The sequence below is a fragment of the Miscanthus floridulus genome, chromosome 3 (genome assembly GCF_019320115.1).
Source record: "Miscanthus floridulus cultivar M001 chromosome 3, ASM1932011v1, whole genome shotgun sequence".
In the NCBI taxonomy this organism is placed as follows: Eukaryota; Viridiplantae; Streptophyta; class Magnoliopsida; order Poales; family Poaceae; genus Miscanthus; species Miscanthus floridulus.
The window spans coordinates 78,908,066-78,919,378 of record NC_089582.1 but is presented as its reverse complement, the minus strand read 5'-3'; positions in this window follow the sequence as shown (position 1 = coordinate 78,919,378).

Genomic DNA, 11,313 nt, shown 5'->3' with positions numbered 1-11,313 from the left:
TCACTAGGTTGGTCTTGAGCTTGTGTTATCCTTGTTGGAATGAAATTGATTATGACTTGGAAAAGTGCTATCACTTCGAGGAGCAAAGTAATGGTCGATGCCCTTAGCAATGGAGAATTGTGCTAAGAAGGTTCAGGTGACACCAAGGACTAAGAATTGTACTCCAAGTTCGAGCAACTTAACCAAAATCCTTAATGTTTTGAAGATTGGTAGTAGAATCCCTTTTTGACCAAGAGATTCGTCAGGCTCCATTGGAAGGTGAATATTTTAAGAAAGAGAATTGATAGTATGGAGTAAAAAGGAAAGCTGGCCTAGTGATTGGACTTACCTAAGTATTGTTTTGAGTATCTGTCAGAATCTAGAACTCTATTTGGCAAGATACTTGGAGTAAGATTAATAGGTATGCAAAGTAAAGTGAAATCCTTATCAAGACAATGGAACTACTCGATGAAGTAAAGAAGAATCCAAAGGCAGAGAATCTGCATCTCTTTGGTCACCATCGTCCGAATCTCAAGGACGAGATCTATTTTAAGGGGGGTAGAATTGTAACATCCTAAAATTTGCCTCTTTGAAAATAGAATTAAAATGATTTATTTATGAATTTTGTGCTCATGAAAACATAGGAAAATATAAAGTTTCATTAAATTAAAATTCATCGTAAGGAGTAGCAACATGGATGTGCATACATACTGGTGCATTTGATTTGTTGCAATGAGTGGTTGAATCCAAAATTCAAAATGCTTTTGAAATTGGCCTTGAAATAAAAGAAAAGAAAATTTTGAAAATAAAAGGATTTAAAAAGTTGTAAAATTTATTCTTGGAAACTTACCAAAATTTGCCCATTTTATTTGAGTTGAAAGGTATATTTGAAACTCTATGTGAATTTGCATTTGGTTCATAATTGAATTTGGTTTTGAAAACAAAATAGAAAATGATTTGGAAAATGGAAAATCCTCTCCTCTCAATTTTGCCCGAAGGCCCACTCACTCTCTTCCTCATTTCCCCTCGGCCCGCTTCTCATTTTTTTTCTTCATCTCCTCTCCCTTCTGGCCTAGAAGCACAGCAGCCAAGCTGACCTTGCTTCCCCACGTGGCCCATCTCCTTCTCTTCTCTTGCAAAGCCCAGTAGCGTCGCGTCGCCCGCTCCCGCTCCCGGCGGCCCATCTGCTCCTTTTCCTCTTCTTCCATAGGTGGCCCAACTCTGATTCACTGCTCAGCATGCAGGCCATGGGGGCGCTCTCTCTCTCTCTAATAGTCACCCTCTCTCCTGCTTATGCTGACATGCTGGGCCACTTGTCAGCATCGTCTTCCCCACCGTGCTCGAGCCAGACTTGAGCAAGGGAAGGAGAACCCCGCTGCCGCCTGAATCGTTGGAGTTTTGGCATGCCGCTCATGCCTATGCCCCTATATAGCCTGACAGCCCTGCCGCATCCCGATTTCGCCTCTAGGCCACTCCTAGCCCTAGCTCCACGCCTTTCACCGATCGGGATCTCGCCGAGCTCGACGACACCCATCGCCGTCGCGAACGCCGTCTGGTGCTTCCCCTCCGTTCCCATCCCTCCTCTGCGTTTGGTACAAGGGTGACGAAGCTAAAGAAGCTCTTTCCTTGGTTTTCCTTGCCCTCTATCGAACGCTCACCATTGTTGTTGCCTTGTAGGATGTGGTCGTCCACTGAACCAAGTTCCACGCCGTCCTCATCCATCCCCCCATTACCGAGACCGCTCGTGGTGAGCTCACAATCACTCCCTCCTTCTCCCGATGCTCTTTCTGAGTTGTTTCATGGTCTCTAGAGCCCTTGTTGTGCGTGTCGGTGAGGTGCTCACTGCCGGCCATGGGGATTGCTCCCTGCCGGTGACTGTTCTGGCTGGCTCTCATCTCTTCCTCCCTCTCTGATCTAATCCGAGCCATCCATCTTGGATCCAACAGCTCAGATTAGCTCGTACCCCTTCGCCTATCGTTTTTGCGAAAATGCCCTTATAATTATTTGGATCTTAACCTATCATCCCTGGTTTCTTTCAAAAGGACCCCTGCCTTTTCTTTAAATAGTGCCCATAGTCCTCGGCCAGATTTAAAATTGGATTTTATTTATTTTAATTCAAAAATCAAGTTCCATCTATTTACAAAATTGCCACTATCTTCATTAGGCCATACCTTCTTTGTTTTATCTCTGATTTGACCGATTCAAATTGCTATAGGTTTGTATTTATGTTGTCTACGTGTTCATACTACAGTTAAGTATGTTTTCAACTTTTAAAATTCATGAATAGATTTAATATATTATTTTACTAAAGGAAATCTTGTTTAAATCGTAACTTATTCATTTTAGCTCCGATTCGGTCCATTCAAAATATGTTGGATTCATGATGACGTAAACTATGCATTTGTTGACATAGAATTTCATCCCATGCTAAGGACACACACAACAAGCCAGAAGGGTCCGCTCGATGGGGCAGATCCACCTAGCTTCAGCGATGGGGTGGTTGATCCTACGCAATCCTCCTAAGGCGTGCGAGTCAATTTGACCCTGCAATTGACAAGGAGAGAAAGTTCATCAGTTGGTGCTACTTCTTAATGACTAGTACCGACTTGATTAGTCCCTTGGGTTAATGGATCTAGAATATTATAACAAGTTGATCCAACCTGACCAACCGGAATTCCATGAATCGCCTCTTTCATGGCGTTGTGAAACGCGTCAACGAAAGCTTCATTGCGGCTTGATAGAGCATCACGAACAGACTTGTCTATGGCTTCCGTGAAGAAATGCCTTTCTTCAGCTTCGACTGTATCTATCTGCCCATGTGGTAGAACTCTTAGCAGTGGAAATTTCTGAATAATTATGCTGTCACGTGTTTTGGTGTAGGACAACAAACACTTCTTTTGAAATTCTTCCGTAGCTTTGTTGATGGTATCCTTATCTTCATCAGGCAGGTCTTCATAATGTACCATAAGGATGCTATCATTGTTGTGAACCGCCATGATGATTGTGGGGTCCCACCGGGCGTGCCAGAAACGTATGTCGACACAGAATTTCATCCCGTCCTAAGGACACACGCAGCAAGCCGGAAGGGTCCGCTCGATGGAGCAGATCCGCCTAGCTTTAGCGCAGGGGTTGTCGATCCTGCATAATACTCTCGAGGTGTGCCAGTCAATTTAACCCTGTAATTGACAAGGAGAGAAAGTTCATCAGTAATTAAGGGCGGAACTTGCCGGTGTTGCCAGACAGTTCCTAATGTACGGCTGTGAGAGCCGATATGAGAGGAAATCGGCTAAATAGCCGATTCTAGTATATTCATGAGAATAAGTCAGTTAGAGCTCATGGGGTCGTGTGAAGAGAATCGGTTATCATTTAGTATAAACATCATTTAAACAAATATTAATCAATGGCAATAAGATATCAATGATGATCGGTCCATACTGAGCCAATGATTACGAGTAACCGAACTCCTTCTTATAAAGAAACAATTCAACATCACTTAATCGTTTAATAAAGATAAATCTAATAAACATGTTAGATCTCATCTATCACCATGACTAGTGGGGCATGAGGCAGAATCATGCAGGTCGTAGAAACAACAATAGACTCGATGACCCTAACTCATTACTAATATCAGTGGGGCATGAGGCAGAATCATGTAGGCCGTAATACAATAACAAGATCATGGGGCTAACACATCTTTCAACTTATCCCTACTTCAACGATCTCATGATGTGAATTGTTCGTGAAAGCATTTGATATCAGCTAAACAGCCGATTCAGGCATAGCGGATAGTTAAGGTCATGTCTTCTCAAGAACGGGTCTATCAACCAATGATCCCTACTCCATGGTGCCAACAGTGGGGTGAGAGGCAGAATCCCATAGGCCATGATGACGGGCCATGACACAGTTCTCACTAACCGATAGATCTACTCAAGATCGAACATGCCTTAACCGCATGCTATGCACGATTAAGATTGACACAAAATAGCCGATAAAAACATAACTCATCGCTTAAGATGCAGATTAGATCAGTTCTAGATTAGTAAACGATAGGTTAAACAAGATATAAGGTCGATCTAGATCAATCTCAATCGGGCAGAGTGATATTGCTGTAATTAGACAAATAATGAAAGCAATAAGCAATATCGGTAACTTAATGAATCTATCAAAGACTGCCACTCTAAGATAGAGTCGATAACTTGACCTTGATCCAATTCAAGCAGTGGGGTGTGAGGCAGAATCACATAGACCATACTTGAATTAGACAAGAGTCGATAACTAGCTTATACTAGAGCCGCAGTGGGGGTCAACCGGATCGATGCAGCCATACGAACAGAGGTATAAACCATGACGGTACTTACAACAAGCAGTGGAGGTCGACCGGATCGATGCAGACGTACTTGCCAAAGAACTCGCTGAGATCTACTCTACTCCTACTCCTAAGGGGTGGCCAGAGCCAAAAAAAGTAATTGACTTGTATTTGATTGATTGGTTGTCTTCTACAATAGCCGGGGTTTGGTATTTATACCCGGAGCCTAAAACGAACCCTACTTGAGTACGACTTAATACAATCTTTGGCATAATGAAAACATTCCTAATTTAAGATAACTTGGATTCTAATCATTCCCTTTTTGTAGAGTCCAACACATTTTTGTCCTGGCATCGAGCGTAGCCTCCATCGTTATCTGCTGGCGCTGTCCGAAGAAAGTCGATTCCTAGATTTTGCATCTGAATCAGCTATTTCTGATCCGCCCACAACTGATCCCTTGATGAAACGATCCTGGGAGCTTCTGGGTCCCTGTGACTCTCCTTCCAAATTTTGGTGTAAACACATGCCCCCCCAATTTTGGAACAAAAGGAATTTTGTTCCAAAATTACCATGTCCGTGCTACCGATAGGCCCGTAGTCATGGGTAAGGAATCTTGATCTGGGGTCTACTATTCATCGCCATCCATATCAACTCATGAGCCCATGCTTCAAAACTTTTTTACAGCATTATTGCTTCATGGGCGTTTTGGATTCATCCTTCCAAGCTGACTATAAAAATGGCTATCTAACCTTGGTGAGAGCAAACTCAATGATTCAGCCATGTTCTACCTTTATCTGCCTCCTCGGGTGTTTCCAATCCTGTTGGATCCTCTGTGGTTTATCCTTTTCCTATGTAGATCTTGAGCGGTTACGAGAATTCTTGTGCATAGGGTGATTATGTCGCTCATTCTAGCGTCCTGTCGAGCAAGAGGATCAGCTATTACAGTTAGGAGAATTCTTATGATATCACCTGAGTCTTCTCTCCATGCTCACAAAGCTGTCCTAGTGTTTGCAAGGGCTAAAATGTGTGGACATGTTCCCCTTGTTTGCTCCACTAAATGCCCACTGGGAAAGCCACAGGCTTCTTCCCCATAGTTTTCCGATTTATCAAAAAATCGGTTGAATTTATGTTTAGGCGGGCGATTTCCTTTCTCCTTAGGCATAATGTTAGCAATGGGCCAACGTCAACACCTCACGATGGACTTTGGCCTTGTTGGGGCCTAGACTCCCTTCAATCCAAAATAAACTAGATCGGCTGTTCTCTAGTAAAATCTCTGAATCTTTTTTAGATCTTCTGTAATTTGAGGAAGCAATAAGTCCAAACCCATTATCTCCTCGTTATCCGTCTCCTGAACTTTCGAAGTGTCATTCCGCTTCTGTTTCTGATTCCAACCTCACACCCCAGGTGAAATCTATCCCCTCGCATTCCTAGGCTATATAAACGGGCCTCGACAGTTAATCTAAGGATAACTCACTTTGCCTCAAACCTTTTGCACCCTTAGCATAGTTCCTATTTTTTCGTAGGTCAGAGATCATGGAGAATAGCAAGAGGTTTCCTGAGAAGGTCTTCATCGAGTCTGCATCATCACATCAGTGCCTTCGTTATTAGGAGGGTATATCCCGTGATGCCTCCGCTGCCTCGGGGAACAGGGCTGACTCCGTTCGGCCTCCAGGGCCTTCTACATCAATGGCTTGCTGCCAGCCCCCTTGCCATCAGATGAGGCGGATTGATAATGATGATTTGCTTACCTCCATTGATCAACAGGGCTAGAGTCTCGCTGAGTGTTTATCCCTTGTAGAATCGGCCCTGGTCATGGTTCGATGCCGATCACCTCCTGCGGTCGATTCGGTGGAGGATAGGTTGGCCAAGGCCGAGGCCAAAATTGTGGGTGAGATACTTGTTGTGACCTCTACTTTCTTTTCAATTTTGTCTCTGAGACTCTGATCACCTCCCCTTTGAATCTTTTAGATCTATCTGCCCAACTAGAGAGCCTTCGATCAGCTACGGATCATGTGGCAGGATTTGTCAATGCCAGGGGTGCCGTTCCGGTGGTTCGTTTGCATGACATCCTGAATCGTGTTAGGAGGTTGCTCTCCATGGCGTTCATCATGGCGCTGCCACAGCATTGGCTGCTGCCCAAGCCCGTTCGGTCAAAATCTTTAGCTTCTTCCCCATGGTTTTCCAGACGCAGCATACCCTGGGGAGCAGGAGAGGTTGAGGATTTCATGAGTGCCACCAATTCTATAGCTTTTAATACCTTGGCCGATGACATAGTAGGCAAGGTTTTCCTCGGCCCATAGTCTGTAATAGGTGATATTTAGCAGATAATTTTCCTGTCTTGGCACCATGCGCATTACTTTTGTTTATGTTTGCTTTTCCCCCACAGATGATACACATTGTATCGGCTTTTACTCTTCTGAATCTATTTTTGCACCAGTAGCGATACCTTTCTGGTATCAGCCATTAGAGCTGTCAGTCGAGCGAATTGGTCATTGAGTATTAATCCAAACATTAGGGTAATATTCCTTCAAATATTCCCTATTGATCTGCTGAATCCTTCTCCTCCTCCTAGCGTCTCCAAAATGTACCAGGCGCGTAATGCTTGAGCCGATAAGGTTTCCCCTGATTAGGCGACCATGCCAGTTGTCTTGCTTTTTGGTTGTCATAAGTGTGTCTTTGAGAGCATTTCTAGATCAGCTAGAGAAGTCAATAGCCTATGGGAGCTGATGTCATTTGACTAGAAATGCTGAGAGTGACCCATGGTGCCCCAGACTCAAGATCTGCATGTCATCGTGGATCTTGTGTAGAACTAATCATATTCTCCGTTGTTTACTCATGCCTCCTTCTTCGGCTAAAGAGCCGATTTGATATAGCCGATACAGGCCCTTGGTTTAACCAAGTCTGAAAACACGGCTTTAATTAAGAGAACCCTTTGATTTCCTACCTTTTAGTTGCTCAGTGTTGTATTTCCATTAGCATTAGTGAAGTGGCGCTTTGCCTCCTATTAATTGCGGTTGTCTTTTGCGTGTCCCGAGGCATCCGTCCCTTCGCTTCATGTCTTCAAATACTAGTTGATGTCTTTCGCCTCAAACACATCTCCATCCGCAACTGTTCCTTTGCTCTTCTCCGCCTGCCAAAACCCTATAGCGGTTCGATCCAATCATTCTTCATGGCCGGTGAAGATAACTGAGGCAAGCGCGTGGCGGAGGAAATCCTAGAAAAGAATATGTCGATGAATCAGCGCCTCTGGCGCATGAGGTGAGATTGACATTTCTTGTTCATGACGATGAACAGTTCTGATCCGCCTATAGGTTTGTTGTGAATGATAGTCTCCGTCCTCTTCCCAGGGCCGGTAGGCCCTCTGACGCCGCATCTTCTATGCCGGCCTCGTCGTTGGATTCTTCCGATTCCTACAACGGCGACGATGCCCGGCGCTATCTTCACGAGTGGAGGATGGCTCAAAACCATTACTCCGAGGTGACTTGGGAGAATGGCCAACTAGAGATTTGCCTCGGGGTTTCCTAGGCCGCCTTTCATGCAGCTAAGGAGGCCAGCGCCATCCAAGCGCAGCTAGCCAAATCCGACGCCATGGTGGCGGGTAAGATGAATCCCATGAAGGCTTCTTACTCTTACTTCTATTATCTTCATCTTGACCGTCTTCTTGTTCTTGTGATTATCAGCCCTGACGACACAGTTGGAATCTCTCCAACTTGTGGCGAACGCAGCCACAGACGTTGTCAATGCCTAGGGTTCCTCCATCGACGCTCGTCTCCAAGACGTCCCGGTCCGCATTCGGGAGATCGCCCTCCATGGCGTTCATCATGGTGCGGTGGTGGCGTTGACCGCAGCACAAGTCTGAACTGGGTACGAGCTTCACGCCATGGAAATAGGTTTCCCAATGGGCGATGGCCCTAAGGAGCATGAGGACCTGCTTGAAGAATTCACCGTGGCAGCGGAAGCCATAGTAGACATCACATCCGCTCAGGATGAGGTGAACAAGGTCTTCGATTAGTTTGTATTTAAGATAAATCAATGAATGAAGACTCCTGTTCTTTTATGACTGTGTTTCAATGCAATGCCTTCATGTACGACCGTGAATGTTTCTCGCTCTTTTTGTTTTTGCTCTATAGGTGATACATATCGTATCGGCTATTACTGTCTTTGAAGATGTTTATTTTTTGAACTAGAGACGATACCCTCCTGGTACCGGCTATTAGAGCTGAGAACGAATTGGCTATCAGATGTTGATCAGACGCCAGGACAACGTCCCATAGAACTTTCAATATCAAAGGTCAGATGGGTAATTAACCTAGGTCAAGCATCCTATTAAGCAAAATAGAACTTCTCTTAAGAAATTCATTAACTCTGAATCGCACTTACACTTTAACTCAGCATTCACATACGTCGGCCTAAACCCATCTCCAAGACTTAATACTCATTTTTCTTTTGATCCAACGGCCGATGTGAAGCTATGACTCTTCCACTAAAACAAACTCTTAGAGCCGATCGCCTGCATCAGCTGTTGGCTTTTATTGCTGATTTTAATAAAGCCTCATTCCCATGTCTTGCTAGAGAAACATTCGAAATCTCCTAGTTCCCAAAAGACTGCATCTGCTGTTGTGATGCTTACGGACTCATCAGCACGAACTAGTTCGACATCATCTCCATGCCATTGAATCAAACACTAATGCATGGTTGATGGTATGCAGCAATTCACATGAATCCAATCATGATCAAGCAGTAAACTATATGATCCTTTCCCATCAATGACAAAGAACATGGTGAGCAGAGTTTTACTCCCGATTGTCAGTTCGACGTTTATTGCCCCCCGGGTCTTGGATGTATTTCCTCCGAAGTCTCTAAGCATCATGTCGGTCTCAAGCAAATCTCCTGGTCCTTTGCCAAGCTTATGGAAAGTGGTGTATGACATAAGATTGATAGAAGCACCTCCGTCCACCAACATCTTGTTCATCGGCTTCCCATCAACAAAACCTTTCTTATATAAAGCCTTTAAGTGCCGATGCTTGACTGGCTTATCAAATATTGCTTGCTGCACAACTATTAACTTGGCAACCATCTCTTCATACTCTGACTCGTCGTAGTCTGAATAAACTTCCTAATCTGTCGGAGCTCTAAATTTTGATGGTAACAGAAAAGACATTTGGATATTAGCCGATGGTTGCCTCTTATCAGCTATCTGCTTGGTACGCCATACTTGAGTTTTACCAGGTGCCTGAGCCTGTTCCATCTCTCTGTTCCTTAGGCGCTGCACCCTCCTCTTTTGGCTTCTCATCAAATCTCCTGGGCACCACTGGCCTTCCTGCCACATGTATCTTCTTTCAGTGCCTTCCTCTTCATGATCAGCCCAGTCATGTCCAATGACTCTTTTTCCCAACCGATCATGAACACTTTTGTTTTTTAAGTGTCGGTCCATGTTGTTATGATGATATGCATCTTGGGCATGGATAGACCGACGGTTGGTTCGAGATTGCCTATACTCCCGATACTGATTGCTACATTCTAGATAGTCGTGTCTGGTAGGCAACTTCAAACCTTTATTCCAGCAATGTCTAAAGAAGGGACAATTCTAATGTATTTCAGCTTGTTCCCTTTCATACCTCTCTTCTTCTAATTGATGCCGGTATGCTTGATCTTTTAACCAATGTTGATAATCCTTTTCCTTCTATCGTTGCCATTTATTCAATAGAATCCGAGATGTGACCCACGGTTTTGATGTCTCTGCTTTCGATGTCTTCCTCTACTCATATTGGCTCTTTTGTTCAGCACGACGTCTTCTAATTTCTCTATACTCATCAGTCAATATTTGCATTTCAGGATCGACTGTCCTAGCTTCTCTCGATTTGGTCGATGTTAGGACCTTGGTTTTTCCTTTGAACAGCCCAGCATCAACCATGTTCTAATCTCCTAGGAAAGGATTATCATCGACTTTCATGTTCCAAGGTGTATCAAATTTGAGCCTCCCTTGCTGAATAGCTCTCTATATATGCTGCCTGAAGATTCTGCATTCATTAGTGGAATGAGAAGTAGCGTTATGGAATTTGCAGAACTTCTTGTTCCTCAACTGATCAGGAGGCAACATGACATGACCATCGGGCAACTTGATCTGCCCCTTCTCAAGCAAGAAATCAAAGAGTTTGTCCGATTTGGTAGCATCAAAGTCATAACTCTCCTTAACTCCTCTTCCCCAAGGATTTGGCACCATCACTGTCTTCTTGCCTCAATTCCATTCAGCTGCAGCAACCTCTTCTTCTTCGTCTTCATAGCCGTCATCGACTGAATATGGATTGTAAGCTTCGGCTACTGTGGTGTTCTTCTGGAATCGGGTATCTCTATGCATACTCTGGAATTGGCTATTGAGCACTGCTACCTGTTGAGCCAATTGTCCCAAGTTGTCAAACTCTTGTCCTAGCACCTTTTCTTTCCACATTGGCAGCATTCCTTAGATGGCTAAAGCAGCCAGTTGATCATCAGCCAAGCTCAATGAGAAACACAGATTCTTAGTCTCTCAGAATCTCTAAAGAAACTCAGTGCCTGATTCATTAGTCCTTTGTCTCATGGTTATCAAATCGGTTATTTTCTTCTCTCTAGTCCTAGTGTAAAAATATGTATGAAACTTCTTCTCTAGGTCGGCCCAATTGGCAATGGAGTTGACTGATAATGATGAGAACCAAGTGAAGGCCGGCCCTGATAGGGACAAGGAGAAGAAACGAACTCGATGGGCATCCTCAACTGATGCTTCGCCCAATTGTGTAAGATACCGACTGACATGTTCTATTGTGCTTGTACGGTCTTGACTAGTGAACTTGGCGAACTCTGGGAGCCTGTAACTTGCAGGAAGAGCAACCAAATCATACCATTCCAGATATGGGCGTTTGTACGGAAAAGTCATTCATTTTGGCTTCAGACTGAATTGATTCTTCACCATCTCGGTCACCTTGAGCAGCAACTCATCAGCTTGCGGATTTGGATTTCTTGGTACTTGTTGACCCATCTGTGGATTGAAATCC